Raw genomic sequence first — 18,035 nt, 5'->3', positions numbered from 1 at the left:
AAAACTGACTTCTTATCACTGACTCTGTGCTTCAATTTTCCATTTTCTAACCTCCTCTAAATTTTTTTCTTTCTCCTTTTACTGTAAAGTAATATTTTCCTTGGCTTCAAAACATGTGGACACCTTCCCCATAGTTGTGGAAATAATGGGAGGCTTGAGCCCAGAGCATCTGAGGTTCTCTCATGGAGCCTCACTGTTGCTCCTTGGGAGAAATCAAAACACAAAAGGAAGGCGCTGCTGTAGCCAGACAGCCAAAGAGTAGTTTGTATTCTTTCATTTCCCTGCACCTTTGCCAATATTGTTTCCTCTGCCTGAAAAGTCCTCTCTACACTCTTTCTTCGGGTAAGTTTCTATCCACTCCTCAATGTCCTCAGTCTATGATTATTTTATTTCCATAACATCTGCACACCTTGCTGTTACAGAACTTAGCACTCTGTAGTGTAAGTACTATTTGTAAATCAACTTCCGGACTTGGAGAATCTACACCGTCTGGAAAACCTGTGTTCATTTTTCTTTTTATTTTTTTTTCAATTGGAGGATAATTACAAGTTTTGTTGCTTTCTGCCATACAACAATGTGAATCAGCCATAAATATATGTGTGTGTGTGTATCTATATCTATCTATCTCTCTCTATATATCTCCTCCCTCTTGAACCTCCACCCCCCTGCCCAACCCCTCTCTTCTTCACAGAGCTCTGGGCTGGGCTCCCTGTGTTGTATAGCAGCTATCTATTTTTTTAAATTTCCTTATTGTATATATTTTTGGCTGTGCTGGGGCCTCACTGCTGCGTGGGCCTTTCTGTAGCCGTGGTGAGAGTTACACTCTAGCTGCAGCGCGTGGCCTTCTCATTGTGGTGACCGCTCTTGCTGTGGAGCATGGGCTCTGGGGTATGCGAGCTTCAGTTGCAGCATGTGGCCTCGGTACCTGCGGCTCCCGGGCTCTAGCACACAGGCTCGATAGTTGTGGCGCTCAGGCCTAGTGCTCAGCAGCAGGTGAGGTCTTCCTGGATCAGCGATGAAACCCGAGTCTCCTGCGTCGGCAAGCAGGTTCTTTCCCACTGAGCCCCCAGGGAAGCTCCTGCTCTCTGTTTCACATGTGGCGGTGTATATATGTCAACGCTGCTCTCTCAATTTGTCCCACCCTCTCCTTCCCCCTCTGTGTTCACAAGTTTGTTCTCTACATCTGCATCTTTATTCCTGCCCTGCAAATAGGTTCACTGGCACCATTTTTCTAGATTCCATATATGTGCATTAATATGCAGTATTTACTTTTCTCTTTCTGACTTCATTCTGTATAACAGGCTCCAGGTTCATCCACCTAAGTTCAGCTCACTCATATTTGTTCCTTTTTATGATTGAATAATATTCTGTTGTATACTGTAGCACAACTTCTCTATCCATTCATCTGTCGATAGACATCTAGTTTGTTTTCATGTCCTGGCTATTGTAAAGAGTGCTGTAATGAACATTGGGGTACATGTGCAAATCTGTGTTCTAATATCTAGCATGACACTCTCCCTTTGATTTCTTTACAGTAGATACAGTCTTATCACCAATGCTCCTTTTGTCAGCCAGTCCGGATCATAGCATTGCCAGAACACAAAAGCAATGGCAGAAAGGGAGCCCAGAACAGAATAAACAACATACATTGCAGGGCCCATTCAACTCAGCTCACCAGCTGGAAGCAGCCACAGTACTGTGTTAAGAACACTCAGAATAGCTCCTTAGCTCTAGATCTCATTGGCTGACAGCAACAGATGACCCTCAAAAACTGGGACACCCACTGCAATTTTATTTTGGAAAATGTCTCAGATATAAGTAGCGTTATAATGAATTGGTTTTGAAGAGGGTACTACTGAATATTAAAATTATTTCCTGGTATTTGATTCTCAGAGGTTCTATACCTGTCAACAGTAAATCTCCTTTATTTAAATTACCTTGACAGGCTTTCTGTTCCTGTGCCACCAGGCAGTCCTGTGCAAACAGTATGCAACCTGTATTGGTGTTCTCTAGAGAGGACCAAAAAGATGTCTGTGTATACACCGAAAGAGATTATAATGAATAAGCTCACATGATTATGGAGACTTCTGCTGCTAAGTGACTTCAGTCATGTCCGACTCTGTGCTACCCCACAGACGGTAGCCCACCAGACTCCCCCGTCCCTGGGATTCTCCAGGCAAGAACACTGGAGTGGGTTGTCATTTCCTTCTCCAATGCATGAAAGTGAGAAGTGAAAGTGAAGTTGCTCAGTCGTGTCCTACTCTTAGCGACCCCATGGACTGCAGCCCACCAAGTTCCTCCGTCCAAGTCCAAAGTCTGCAGGGGTGGTAGGCCATAGGCTGGAGACCCAGGCAAGAAGTGTAGTTTGAGTCCAAAGGCAGTCTGGTAGCAGAATTCCATCTTCTTTGGGCAAGGTCAGTCTTTTCTCTATTGAGACCTTCAACTCAGTGGTAGAGACCCATGTTATCTTTTTTGAGACCCACCCACATTATAAAGGGTTAGCTGCTTTATTCAAAGATTTAAATATTAATCTCAATGAAAACAATATTTTCACAGAAACATCTAGAATGATGTTGACTAAATATCTAGGTACTGTGGCCTAACCAAGTTGACACAGAAAATTAACCATCACACCCCCTCACATTCAATTGTTAGCAATGTACCTTGAGGACCACATTGCCTATGACTGAAGCCACATCCAGGCTTAACAGGAAAGCACACTCTTATAAACTAGTGATGTCTGCTCTGAGCACAGAAGGGAAGAGTGGCAGCCTGGGTCATATATTTCCTATTCCTACAATAGAAGTTTGGTTTATATTTACTGAATGAGCAAGTGACAAATCTTGTCCATTTTGCCATTCAACCTCGGACAAGCCTTGATTCAAGATGTGTTCAAATTGAATTGTTTGACATCAATCAGGCAAGCTGACCAAATTCTCATGCTCCCTGTGTATATGCACAAGAATGTTCCCAGCAGCTTCATTATCAACATCTCCAAACTAGAAATAACCCAGAATGTTCATCAATGGTACATGGGTAAATGAAAAAATATTTTGCCATAATAAATATGAACTATACATACAACCTGGATGACTCTAACAAACATGAGGTTGAGCAAAAGAACAAAAAGAACAAGGCATTAATTCCATTTATCAAGTTCCAACACATAAAATTAAACTCTGTTCTATGTAGATGCATACTTAGGTGCTGCTGCTGCTGCTAAGTCGCTTTAGTCATGTCTGACTCTGTGCGACCCCAGAGACGGCAGCCCACCAGGCTCCCCCATCCTTGGGATTCTCCAGGCAAGAACACTGGAGTGGGTTGCCATTTCCTTCTCCAATGCATGAAAGTGAAAAGTGAAAGTGAAGTCGCTCAGTCGTGTCCGACTCTTCGAGACCCCATGGACTGCAGCCTACCAGGCTCCTCTGTCCACGGGATTTGCCAGGCAAGAGTAATGGAATGGGGTGCCATTGCCTTCTCCGACTTAGGTGCTAAATAATTGTTTTTGTTTTTTTTTTTTAAGTTATGATTCCCATAAAAGTGGTTATCTCTAGGAGCATGAGAGATGCTATGAGGGGAGAATTCACAATATTACACTTCTCGATTTGGGTTTTAACTTTAAAACAACATGTTAAAATGCTCTTTTGTATGAGTGTTAAACAATCAAAAAGTTTAATTTTCCCCCCTAGGGTTCCCTTATGCCAATTCCTTAAAAAAAAAGAAGAAAGAAAGAAACAGGCTGGTGTAGAATTAAAAGAAAACTCAGCTACAATTAGCGGCAGTTCAGGCCTATAGGGGGCGCTCTCATGCCCTCCAGGCATCCTCAATTACCTCAAACAGGAAGACACTACCCTTATAGCTCTCCTACATCTCCCACAGGCAAGTGTTGCCTATTTCACTGTCCAACTGGAAGGAAAAAACTTCTCTCCCTGAAGGATTGTGCAGCCAATCCCAGACTGGAGCAGTTCAACCAATGAGAAGCTTCCATACTTTGACTCTCAGCTTCCTCCCTCCCAAGTCTCCGCTTTCCCCTATAAAAGCTAGTTTCCCTTCTTTGTTCCCTGGGCTTGCCTATGGTCTTCCATAATTTGATACTCTGAGTTGCAATTCCTCTGGCTATTACCGAAAAAACTCACTTTTGCTGATAAAATCACTGGTGAAAAGTGAAAGTCGCTCAGTCATGTCTGACTGTTTGTGACCCATGGACTATACGGTCCTTGGAATTCTCCAGGCCAGAATACTGCAGTGGGTAGCCTTTCCCTTCTCCAGGGGATCTTCTCAACCCAGGGATCGAACCCAGGTCTTCCGCATTGCAGGAGGATTCTCTACCAGCTGAGCCACCAGGGAAGCCCAAAATAACTGGTGGTATTATAGTATTAAAGGGGACACAGGGACCCAAGAAGCTGACCCAATCCCTGTTTAGCCCCTGCCCAAAGAGACCAGTGCGTTTGCTCTCCAAACTATTTCCCCACTGGTGTCTACTTTGGAGCTTTTTCTGTTTTGCTTCTTTCCCCAGAACAAATGTCTCCATTTTAGTAGTGATTAGATTTACAATATAACAAATTCAACAGTTGAAAGTCCTAAAATTCATCCTCAGTGAAACTTGCAAAGCAGCTGCAAAAAAGATGAATGTCACTCATGGGATCAAAAGCCTAGAAGGATTTCGTGGAAAAGTTCAGCAATATGTGCATGCACGGCCTATTCTAAGCTGAAGGCTCTGTCAAAGGATAGTGACCCTCTGTCTCACTATGAGCTGAAAGTGCCTGGGATAACTGGCCTTTGGAAAGCTGCTGGTTCCTATGCAGAAATTCTGCTACAAAGGACAGATTCTCATGATCCGCCTTCCAGGATCCTAGGCTAAAAATTCAGAGTTGAGCTTACAGAAAGTTAGAGAAAAGGCAAAGTGATTTTAAGGGCAGGTGCTGGAGGTTTACTTTCTTCATAGCTTTGAGTACTTAGAAATTTGCAGTTAAATATGCTTTCTTCCCTCTGGAAAACAGATTTCCCCTCTCTCTCACCTCTGCCTGGGGAATAACAAATTTCATATGGAAACCTGAAAACCTGAAGAGAAATATGCAATGCTTCAGACACCTCGTGTCGGACTGGCTGTCACAGACCCTGGTTTGGGTCAGGCTGTTTAAGCTTCTTTGGAACAAGCATTTATCTACTGCGGGGTCATTTTATAGATCCATTAAATCTACATTTTCTCTTGGGCTCCTTTCCTCAGCTCCCCTCAACCCTGCTCTAGTCACACACTCTAAAAACCCCCTTAAGCCCCAGAAATAAATCTCTATAAACTGCCAAGCGTTCAATCAGGCTTTTACTGTATCTCTCTGCAATTAGAATAAATTTACTGCTTGTAGAGATGGGGGGAAATATGCAAGGTACTCCTTGGATAAATACACCGCAGTGAGAAAAGCAGAGACTCTGTGAAAGTTATCTCGGTGAATTCAACAAGAATCAAGGTCACTGGAGCTGCTACATACCAGGGAATGTTAATTAATGGGCCTGCAGCTGGTGGTACCACTTGGCTGCTCTGCTCCAGCTGCTTGCTCCATATTTCTCTCGTTTGTAGGCCCATTCTTGGATCAAATCCCATCTCTTTTTTTCCTCCAAGTACAAAAAGTACATAAGTCTATCCTGGAAGGATGCCAACCTTTCAGAGAACTGAGCAAAGTGTTGTTTCTTGGCTATTTTTATCTCCTTTTTAAAGAGAGGTCATGCTATCACCTCTGGAGCTGGATTACTTGTAATCGGGCATTCAAGCTATGGTCTGAGGTCACCACTCTGGCACCATACACAGGGAGGTGTCCTGAAGTCGGAGAGCAGCGACCGGTACTTGTAACTTCCCCTCAAACAAAAGCGTAAGGCACCTGAAAAGATGCACCTATCTCCTTCACTGCACAGTCTGCATTTTAAGCCAGGCTGAAGGCAAGGTGAAAATACAACCCAAGGCACTCGCCGTCTCTGAGATGAAGAGGGAGAGAGAAAGAAACAGGAGAAAAAGAAGAGAGTGACAGAAGAGGCAGAAAGTATTTCCAGGGTCGTTAATACCATTTGAATCTGCTGGGAAGCCTTAAATGAGACCAGGCATGTAACCCACTTAGCTGGACACAGGCAGCTATTGTTAATTAAAATAACATTTCAGATTTGAGGTAGAACAGACGTGTTCAACATGGACTTGGGGCTGCACTGGCTTGGGACTGTATTTAGGCAGTGCGTTCTTTTGGTTAAACCTGGACTTTGGAGTCAGGAAGATCTGGTTTGGTGTCCTTGCTCAACCACTTAAGTAGCTGTGTGTCACTTGAGTGCTTAGTTATCTCTTTAGACTTCAACTTTCTCATCTGTATAATGGGGCTAATAATAGTATCGGCCTCAAGGCTGCTGAGCAGATCTCATGAAATACAGCATGTGGGACCTTTGGCACAGTGCTTGGTACGTGTTAATCTCAATGAATACTCATCGTGGTAATTGGGGCTTTTATGACTATTTTCATAGGTCAGAAAGGGAAGAATTACAAAAACTGTTTCAGGAAAACACTTTGCCTCTTCTGGCAGGTGAAGATGGCTTAAGAAGAGCAGTTTTTCCAAAGCAGTGAAAATGGTCCTGCTAGCCTCTGTTGCAGCCGGGCTTGTTTTTCTTCTCATTTGGAAACTTTCTTTCCTTCAGTGTTACACAGTGAGGAGACTGGGCGTTCTTCCCACAATGACAGACATGCAAATCTCGCCCAGAAATAACAGGGAAAATGCCTGACTCTGCTTCTTGAAGGAATTCTCCAGGTAGCCATTAGCCATAAACTCTAGGCTCAGGGCCCTGGAGATGGCTGCGCCCACTCCCCCCAAGCCAGGCGGGCCGTCTTCAACTTGGGCCGGCTCCTTTATGAGAAAGACCAGCTTTACTGAGCCCTTTTTAAAGGGGGTGGGGGGGAAGAACATTCTAAAAAATTAGGAACTGTTCTCCATTACTACTTCCAAACTGTAAAATGATATTTGGGTCTTTTAAAAGACTTGGGAAATTTACTGAAATTAAGGAATATGGATTTAAAGGGAACCTTGGGGGATTAGATTTTTTTCTTCACTTTGAAGCATTTGAAACAACTTTAATCTGCTTTCAGAGTGCTATGCAATTTGGCATGGCATTCTGGGAGAGTGTTGTTGCGTTCTTCCTGGAACTGATACTTTTGTGCCCCTTTTAAAACCCATTTGGAGACATATTTAGGGTATAAAAAAACACTTGAATTTAAAGAACAAGACTATTCAAGGTAAAGGAATGGCTTCTAAGATGCTTCAAAGAAAATTTTAAATTTATATTTTGGGCAAAAGAAAATCCAACAGAAACCTAGCGGGATATGTACCCATGAAGATATAACTATTCATATAGAATTTCCTGGTTGTTGGTCCTCTTATGTAATTATATAATAAATGATATATACTTTACAAAATGCAGAACATTGTATACACACTCATGTAATAGCAGTGCTATAGGAGGCAGGTTTTACAATTTTTATTTTATTGACAAGGAAACTGGGGCTCAGGGAGTTCAAATTTTGCTTAAAAAAAATATTGGGTTGGCCAGTAAGTTCACTCAGGCTTTTCCTAAGTTGTTACAGAATCCGAATGAATTTTTTGGCCGACCCAATATATTAATAGTATGCCGAGAACTTGAACTTGGGACTCTAGGTTTTAATCCCAGTGTTTTTTCCAGCACCCTGCCATGTGGTCTAGGCAGCCCCAGTCAACCTTGGATGCCTCAGTTTCCTGGTCTGTGAGATGAGAATACCTCTGTAGCTTGCTTTCAGGGACTGGTGGATAGATTTTCCAGGGCCAAGTCTACCTATGATGTGACCAAGAAACAGTGAACGATACACCTGAATGAAATACAATTGGCCTTCATTGTCCGTGGGGATCTGGTGCCAGGAGCCTCTGCAGAAGCCAAAATCAATGGATGCTCAAGCCCCTTATATAAAACAGTGTATGACGGTAAAGACTCAGCCGGAGGTATTGAGAGGTTTCCCATTCACGGACATGAAGGGCAGACTGCTGAGCCCAGAGAAATATTGCTAACACCCTGTTACCCCAGGAATGCTCCAGAGCTCTGCAGAAGATATACTCTGAACCTTTAAAATGACATTGGTTGCAAAGGACAAGCGCAGAATGGTTATAAAACTGGTAGGGGACCTGGAAGCTGTGAGTAATTGTGAATCGCTCATGATCCCAGGGGCTGGAGAACCCGCAGAAGGGGCAAATAGGAAAGTGAGGACACATACTTGTTCCTCTGGGGCCTTAATTCCCTGAAGCCATTAAAGAGATAAGTGTATTATCAAAAGGAGTGGAAACTCAACAGCTATGCGATCCTAGAAGAATGTACGGTTTTAAAGTGTCTAGGAAAATAAGATATTTCTCCTATTTATTCAGTTCTTTCAAAAGCATATCTATTGTCAACATAATTGATAGAGAAGTGTAGCATGAGACAGTGACATCATCTGCTCCTCCCCTAACTCACCTACTAAACTTCACTAGCTCCCCATCACGTACTCTGTGTCTCCTATAGTTTTTCCATTTAATACTGTGTTTGTGTGTGTTTTCAGGTGCATGTTATACAGATTCACATATGTTTTCAAATGAGGTCTCACAGCACCTAGTTTTGCAACTTGCCTTTTTCTAACTTTACAATGTATCATAGATGCTTGCTCGAACAGACTTCTCATTCCCTCCCCCCAGCTTTACTGAGATACACTTGACAAGTCAGAGTGGTATGTATCTGTGGTGCTCAGTACGATGATTTGGTGTTTATATATACATTTGAAATGGTTACAACTGAGCTAGTTAACATGTCCATTACCTTACATAGTTAGCATATGTTTCTATGTGGTGGCAAGCTCTGCTCTCTCAGCAAACTTCAAGAACACAGTACAGTAACTAGAGTCACCATGCTGTCCGTTAGCTCTCCAGGACTTATGCATCATGTGGGACTGAATCTTTGTACATTTTGATGAATATCTCCCCATTTCCTTCAAACTCCAACCTTAGGCAACCACCACTTTAAAATTTCTGCTTGTACGAGTTCAGCTTTTTTAGAGGCCTCCCTCTATTCTTTTTAAAGCATGGAGAGGGTTCCATCGTATGGCTATACCATAGTTTACTTAACCCCCTTTCCATGGATGGAGATATAGGTAACTGCTGTGTTTGTTTCCCCTTAACTATTACAAATAATGCTTCAGCATGTAATAATGAGGGGTTCCCCGGTGGCTCAGGGGTAAAGGATCTGCCTGTAATTCAGGAGCCACGGGTTTGATCACTGGATCAGGAAGATCCCCTGGAGGAGGGCATGGCAACTTATTCCAATATTCCTGCCTGGAGAATCCCATGGACAGAGGAGCCTGGCAGACTACAGTCAGGTCACAAAGAGTCAGACACAACTGAAGCAACTTAGCATGCACACATAAAATGATGGTTTATTAACATAAAAGAAAACAGTCTAGGGATAAATGGGCTAGGGCAAATTTGGGAAGATAGTTCATAACAAAACTCTTACTGTTTGAGCCCAGTGTGGGAAATCAGAGGTGAGCAGAACCTTCTCAGTTTAGCTCTTCATTGTGTCACAGTGACAGCTGGCATGGAAGAAAGAACCCAGGGGGAAAAAAAGAAGTTAAAGAAAGGAAAAAAAGCATGGCAAGATTTTTGAGAGGTCAGGTGAATTAAGGATTATTATCACGTGTACAGAAACTACAGAGAAACTATCTATAAAGCTCAGATTGGTGGCAATGTAAGATGGAAAATGATGGTGAGGTGAGAAAATGTTTGAGCATAGTCTCCATGCCAATCCCTCCCCACCCCCACCAGGAGAGGGGCTGTGTCTTAGTCCTTCATAGCCTTGATACTGGGCATAATTCCTGACAAGTAAAAGGTGTTAATAAGTACTTTAAAAGCAAGGAATACTTCTCTCCAGAGAGCAAAGCCTTTTGGACATAAGCCAGCAGAACCTATCTGAATGTAGATAAATCTTGATTTGTGATGTAAAAATTAACTTGAAAATATAAAAATATTTTCTTGAGTGGAAATGCAGTAAGTTAAAAAATAGTTTCACTAAAAAGCCTCTGTTTGTAATTTACCTGACATATGTTTCTCTGCTTACTGTTCTTTGTGTTTTAATTCATTGCCTGCTCAAAAATATATTACACTGTAACTGGACAATAAATTAAAAAAATTTTAAATTGACCCCATATCCTTGAACCCATCACTAAGTTGTTTTGTGTCTAGTTGCCACTTCTGTCAGTTGGCTGATTTCTGCTTCTTGGCTTCAGCATCCATGCTCCTAAATGAAGTAAAAAGAATCAAGCGCCCCATGGCACGTCTTCAGTCTTGTAACCAGGAATGCAAGAGAAAAGTTTAAGACAGAATCCTGTGTGTGATGGTCCTATTGATTAGGTAACTATGTTCCAGTCAACCAGAGATCAGATGACTTGGGTGTGTGTATACATTCCTGAAAATATTTTTATAAGAAAAGGATAAGTGAAAGATAAGCAAACTGATGTGAGGGATTTACTTTTAAAGGACAGAGAGAGAGAAGAGTCAGCTTGATCATCCTCACCTTCTGCATCAGAGTCAGCAATTTACCAAAAATACACCGAAGGGAAGATTGCCAACCCCTGTTCTTCATCAGTTGAATTCTCCAGAGTGGTAATCCATACTTATTATGACCTTAACATACCAGGGGAAGAAAGATTGAATTAAATTCAGTAGAATCGCTGGTATTACATTTCAAAGCTCCATATATTCATTCATTCCATAAATATGAGCAAAACCACTAGATAATCAGAAAGACCATTCTTTAGTCATTCTGAATCAGCAGGATTGTTCTGCAGAGTCTTTTAATGAGTTCAGTACCCCCTCAACCCCTCACCCCCAAAGCTCGGTGAATCCTTTCTCCATTTGAGCCAAAGTCCTGGTTCATGATGAGACATGTTTCAGAGTGCTCTTGTCTCGCTGGCAGGGCAGGCAGGGCGGAGCTGGAAGAGGATGTGAGGAGTGGTAGGAACTGCATTCTTTAGTCACCCTGGCAAAGCAGAGATGCTTTACTCTCTAATGGCTGACACAGCAGCAGCAACAACCACTGTGAGACTTGACTCAACACAGCTTGACTACGAGAGCATTTCAGGTGGTGCTTATATAGAGACTGCACAGTGCTATACAAATGATCTCAGCTCTTACATAATCATTATTTGCAAAACGTGGGGCAAGAGTGAGAGGCCGTGGGGGAGAGCCTGACTACTGCCATCTTGGCTAATTTGCTCTTTCCCTACAGCTCTGAGTTGGTTTATGGAGCGGATTATCTGCCGTGTGGTGACCCAACGGCCTTGTAAAAGAGAGAAGGCGTGATCAGTTTAGGAAGTCATCCTTTAAATTGTCATTTTGGCGGGGTGGCTCTGAGGGTAGAGAACTAGGCTGGGGTCAGAAGTCTTGGGTTCCAGGCCCTTATTATTATAGTGCTGTGTGACGCTGGGCTTCAGTTTCTTCCTCATAAAATGAAGAGTTCAACAAGGTGACTGGGGCATGCAGTTTAGTGCCTTCTATTAGTACACTGTTGTTTTTCAGTCGCGAAGTCATGTCTGACTCTTTCCAAACCCAGGGACTGTAGCCCAGCAGGCTCTTCTGTCTGTGGAATTTTCCAGGCAAGAATATTGGAGTGGGTTGCCATTTCCTTCTCCAGGGGACTCTTTCCAATCCATATCTGCAATCAAATCCATGTCTCTTGTATCTCCTGCATCGGCAGGCAGATTCTTTACCACAGTACCACCACCTATAGGATAAAGGATGCTGGTAAAATCCTATCAAGGCAAGTTTCCAAATCCTAAAGACTTAAGAGTCTTTATAGAAATGAAAACAAAACTCTAGAGATTCTAAGGGGACTCTTCAAGGACACCAGCCCTGGGGTGGGTTTTTCACCCCAAATCAGATGTTCTTTGTACTCAGGGATCCTGGTGAGAGGGCTCCTTCCTAAACTAGATCAGCTGTAAGCCCTGTTCTTCCTGAAGGCCAAGATAACCTGGAGTTTGCATCAAGGTATATATCTGGCATAGGGTGCTATGCCAGCAGTTCCATTTCCAGTGTTCTGCCCAGAAAGGTCTCTACTGGTATCCTCCTGAGCTCTATGAGACCCACCTAGGGCATTTAAGCTGGGCTCCATCTTCCCTCAGCTCCCATCTCAAAAGGAAACCTCAGCGTCTCTCAAAGAGAAGCCTTTCATAGGACTGTGGATTGGGGTTGAAACTGAACCCCCTGACCCTGACTGATGACATCATTTGTCTCATAATTGTGATCTATTTGGAGGAGTTAAGAAAGCCTCAGCTCTGGGGCTCTTTACTCCTGTAACCACTGTCAGGCAGGTGATGCCTCTGGTTATCTTTGGGTAATTTTAGGTACCTAGAGTTGTTCTAGAAGAAGAGAATCATAAAGGTGAGTTTTCTGAATTGTTTCTCTAATCTGATTAGATTTAAAGGCACTACGGACCGTATTTTCTGTAAAGATGATACTCGGAGAAGGCAATGGCACCCCACTCCAGTACTCTTGCCTGGAAAATCCCATGGATGGAGGAGCCTGGTGGACTGCAGTCCATGGAGTCACTAAGAGTTGAACACGACTGAGCGACTTCACTTTCACTTTTCACTTTCATGCATTGGAAATGGCAACCCACTCCACTATTCTTGCCTGGAGAATCCCAGGGTCGGGGGAGCCTGATGGGCTGCAGTCTATGGGGTCGCACAGTCGGATACGACTGAAGCTACTTAGCAGCAGCAGCAGCAGCAGCAGCAAAGAGGATACTGACAGTCCATGGTATGCTGCGGCAACAGAGATATACAAAATGAGATCACTGAATACTCCGAAACAAATATTTGTAAAAGGCAAGTTTCTTCAAAGGAAATCCATTGCTGGCTCTTACATGAAAGGGTTGTCCTCTCCTACCCTCACCCCTTTCCGGATAAGACAAAGACTTAATGCTGCCCTGAAGAATTTGACTTTGGAAATGGCCAGTTTCACTTTGCTGAAAGCCCTGGGGCTGGGAGCAGCAGCCTGGAGGCAGCCTGTCTTATGTTGCTTGGCCAGGAGAAATCTCTTGAGGCAACATGAAATTATGTCTCTTTGGGTCATTTACTTTTCTAAGAGTCAGTAAAATAATAACACCATCATAACAATAGTGATCACTCACATGGCCCTTGCTATGTGCCAAGCACATAGCTCTTAGCCACAGAGAGATTCATGTTTTAAATTTTTACAACAACCTTATAAGGTAGGTATTATTAATCCCATTATACAGTTTGGGAAATGGAGGCAAAGTCAAATAGCTACCAAGAAGGTATGTAGGATTTGAACCCAGGAAGTCTGGCTCCAGGATCCAGGCTCTTAGCACATTTGGGTGATGAACAGGTTTGGACTGAATCCTGGCCCTGGGGATAAGGTCTTAGAGAAGACCCTGAAACTCTTCCAGCCTCTGCCTCTGAATTTTAACACAGGAACAGTAACAGCTCCTGCCTGATAGAAATGCTGCAAGATTGAAATGGGTTGATAAATGTAAAGGGTTTTGTCCAGGGCCTGCCGCATCATAAGGGTTCAATAAATGGGCTTCCCATCCTCTGAGACGCTAACGTGCAGTTGTTGCAAATAATAGTTTCTCCCAGTTTGGAGCCTGTCTTTCCATCCTCTTAACAATATCTTTCACAGAGCAAAAGCTTTTAATTTTGGCGAAGTCTAATTTATAGATTTCTTTCCTTTTATCAATTGTGCCTTTGGTGCCATATCTAAGAACTCTTTATCAAGTCCTAGGTCCTGCAGATTTTCTCTTAAAATTTTTATAGTTGTGAATGACTTTTTGAAAGGGCATTTTTTTTCCAAAATAAAAAAGGAAGACATGCCTATGGTAGACCATTTGGAATATAAAGAAAAACTCAATGAGGAAAGCTAAAATCACCAGTAAAACCAACATACAGAAATACATTTGGTATTAGATTTAAGGTCTTGCAACTTTAATAAAAATGTCATGTCTTTTATAATGGGGAAACAGAATCCTCCAACAGTAAACTGCATTATTGAGTACCAACCGGAGTGCTGATGGTAGGTACTTCTCTTAATGCCAAGATCAGCTGGGGGAGTTGCCATTCAGAAACACTAAGAACTACTGACCCAAACAGTGAAACTCATGTTTATGAACTGCAGCTGTTAGTCACAAGCTGTAATTGCCCCACCAGATAAAGAAGCTATTTAAGAGAGCAGGTTGCTATAGCTGAAAAGAAACAGAAAATAATCTTTTTGGAAATCACAGGATTGTAACTAGGGGAATGTCAGGTTTGAGGGTGGAATGGATCTTTGTGTATTTGCTGACTTGGAGACGGACAGGCTGATCTGGCATGAAGACGGTCCAGCCCTGGCTGCTGTTCTGTTTTGCTGGAGAGTAATAGATTGAGGAAGGCTTCCCTGATGGCTCAGCGGTCAAGAATTCGCCTGCCTGCGCATTTGATGCAGGTTCGATCCCTGGGACGGCAAGATCCCCTGGCGAAAGAAATGGCTACCCACTCTAGTATTCTTACTTGGGAGATCCAGTGGACAGAGGGGCCTGGCAGGCTGCAGTCCATGGAGTCCCAGAAGATATGACTGAGCAGACACACACACATACACATAGTCAGTTGAGGATCCTTTTTTCAAGTCCAGGTATGTGAGGGCTTCCACAGCTAGCATCCCTCCAGCCTACCCACGTCTGATTCTGATACCCAGAATTTTGCCTCTTGTCCCACCCCCATCACCTGTCTGACTTGTCAAGTCAGTTGGTAACACCTGTGATCAGAGCACTGGCCTTTATTAGTACACTCTCACCCCCTCCCCCTCCCATCCCACCTCTGCACAGAATACCTGAGGTGGTCTTAAAATACACCATTAGACATTTCAAGAGACATCCCTCCCTACCTTCACTGCCAACCTTCTGAAAAGCTGACACATTTCGAAAGGGCATTTTGAGTGAAAGAGGTGAGATTTGCTATTTAAATTGTCTAGTGAAGTTAAGGAATAATTTTGAAGTTTAGATTTTCATGTATCAAGTTTGCACCCAGTGGAACATCACGTGAAGTACTTAACTATATACCTGCAAAGAAAATTCTGTTTCTTGATTACCAAGTAAGTATCACTGTGGTTGGTTGAATTTTGAGGAATCAAGTATAATCCTAGGATGGTGACTGATACAAAAAATTTCATGAAAACTCAGATTAAAAGTTAATTATATGCTGAAAATTGAAATCTAAATGCTCATCCAAATATATATAATTATAAATTATTATATATCCATTCAGAAGCTTGACATTTATTGCTATAGAAAGGTGCCTACATATTCCAAGTTTTAAAAAATTGGTTATAAATGTACAAGTAGAATTGGATCCTATTTTTAAAGAGGCATTGGGAAAGACATACAGCTGTCTCCCTTTATCCAAGGTGGTTACAGTTCAGAACCTCCCAATTGGATGCCTGAAACTGCGGATAGTCCTCGATCCCAGATACACTTTTTTTTTTTCCTGTACATACAAACCAGTGGTAAAGTTCAATTTATAAATATGTAAGGTACAGTAATACATTAAAGACAATAATAATAAAATACAATAATTATAACAATGCGTGCATGCTAAGTCACTTCAATCGTGTCCAACTCTTTGCCACACTATGGACCATAACCTGCCAGGTTCCTCTGTCCATGGGATTCTCCAGGCAGGAATACTGGAGTGGATAGCTGTGCCCTCCCTCAGGAGGGATCCCTTCCCAACCCAGGGATCAAGCTCATGTCTGTTACATCTCCTGCATTGACAAGAGGGTTCTTTACCACTAGAACCATCTGGGAAGCCCCAATTATAAGAACATACTGTAAAAAAAACAAAATACGTCAATGGTCTCTCTCTCAAAATATCATAGTGTACAAATTTAATGCTTTTTCAATCTTAGCACTCTCACTCACTATGGCCCTAAGTTTTTCAGTTAGATGTGCAACAGCAAAACTAACACAGATTTCTTTTTCCTTCGTCACAATTCCATGGATAGAAAACTTGTTCTTACCATAGATCTTAGCAGCTTCGGCACAGTAAAGATTTTTCTCATTACTTATTAAATCGAGAACTTGCACCTTTTCACTTTGACGGAAGCACTTTATCACTTTCCTCTGGCATGTCCAGATTGCTAGCATCACGACACTAATGAGCTTTGGGGTCATTATTAACTAAAGTAAGAGTTCCTTGAACACAAGCACTGTGATACCTGACTGTTGGACTGATAACCAAGACGGCTACTATGTGACTAAAGAGCAAGACTTCACGGACAAAGAGATAATTCACATCCAGGGCGTGTCTGAGATCTGGGCCCAATTTTATCAGGCTACACAGAGTTTAAGACTTATAAATTGTTTATTTCTGGAATTTTCCACTAATATTTTTGGTATGTGGTTGACTATGAGTAACATGAATTGTGGGAAGTGAAATCTTGACCAAGGGGGGACTTCTGTATACCAAGAGAATATTAGTAGTAATCTCTGGGTCATTCAGTTATGAAAATTTTTTATTTTTTATTTTCTTCTGAGTTTTCCCAAACGAATTGCATTGAGCTTGTACTGCCTTAATAATCAGAAAACAAGAAAGAAAACAAATTCCCAGCAATGGTCATAAGGTGGCATGTTAAACAGAACTGTATCCGTAGTTTACAATTTTAATAGTTTTGTAAGTTATAAAAAATTCATAGTTAAAAATATTCAAAAGGGAGAATAAGATGAAAAATGAGACTCTTCTCCTTGCAAATCCTCAGACCTCCCTCCACATGTAACTACTGTCAGCAAAAATATGTTTAAAGGAGAAATGGAATAGACAGAGCAGATCTGAAATATGGAAGCTAATGTGAAGAGGCCCCAGACAAATCTTGAAGAGAAGTGAATAAAACTCACCATCCACCACCTAGCCCACCCTCAGGACATTCCTTTATAATCGTATGCCACTTCACATAAAGGAAATCACCCTCTTTACACTTTGAACGCATGGGTACCTATAGACACTGATACCTAGCCAAGCATGCAAATTAGCATGGACTCCAAATTCCAAATGAATCAAATCAAGTTTGAACTTTTAGCACATTGGGTAGAGAGTCACAGAAGCAGCAGACCCTGCCCCTGGGTGTGGGGAAGGCTCTTCCTTCTCTCCCATACCCACCACCCACCCCATCCCCCACCTTGCCCAAACGTGCTTATTGACTAGCTTAATATTTGACACTTTCTCATCCCCGTGTGTGTGTGTGTGTGTGTGCTCAGTCGTGTCCAACTCTTTGCCACCCCGTGGACTGTAGCTGACCAGGGTATTCTGTCCATGGGATTATCCTGGCAATACTGAAAAGTGAAAGTGAAGTCACTCAGTCGTGTCCAACTCTTTTCGACCCCATGGGCTGTAGCCTACCAGGCTCCTCCATCCATGGGATTTTCCAGGCAAGAGTACTGGAGTGGGTTGCCATTTCCTTCTCCAGGGGATCTTCCCAACCCAGGGATGGAACCTGGGTCTCCTGCATTACAGACAGATGCTTTACCGTGGGTTGCCATTTCCTCCTCCAGAACATCTTTAGATTCAGGGACCAAACTCAAGTCTCCTGCACTTGGCAGGCAGATTTTTTACCACCTGGGAAGCCCCACTCTCATTCCCCATGCTTTAGTTTAAATGTCACTTCCTCAGAGAAGAGACAAATGGACTTGGCTAAACTGGTGTAACTCCCCCTATACCGTTTATCCTCTCACCATTCCTGATAGTATCCTTGGGAACACCTATCACCATTTGTACTTTTTGACTTTATGTACTTATGCTTGACCCCTAACTCTCCCCTCTCCCCAGGTTGTAAACTTCACAAAAGCAGGGACCCTGTGTGTGTGTTTATCTGCGTTTAATAGCTGACTTTGTTTAGTCAGCTAATAAAACAATGTCAAAAAGATGGAAAATTTTTACAAGTCCATTTTCGAGCTGATATTCTAATTTTATAAAT

The 18,035-nt window shown here is 42.5% G+C and overlaps 1 long non-coding RNA gene across 2 annotated transcripts in view; it reads right to left on the bottom strand.

Moving 5' to 3' along the window:
* Positions 1–18,035, bottom strand: part of LOC138420958 (uncharacterized) — a 49,910-nt gene that overhangs the window by 4,830 nt on the left and 27,045 nt on the right. The window contains exon 2 of one of the 2 annotated variants that reach the window (XR_011249371.1): positions 10,591–10,700. The exons of the other annotated variant lie outside the window; for it this stretch is intronic. This is a non-coding gene — a long non-coding RNA (uncharacterized lncRNA). The remainder of the gene's footprint in view (positions 1–10,590; positions 10,701–18,035) is intronic. 2 annotated transcript variants of the gene reach the window in all.

Source organism: Ovis canadensis, chromosome 15 (assembly GCF_042477335.2).
Source record: "Ovis canadensis isolate MfBH-ARS-UI-01 breed Bighorn chromosome 15, ARS-UI_OviCan_v2, whole genome shotgun sequence".
Lineage (NCBI taxonomy): Eukaryota > Metazoa > Chordata > Mammalia > Artiodactyla > Bovidae > Ovis > Ovis canadensis.
This window is presented reverse-complemented; position numbering and strand designations above follow the sequence as displayed.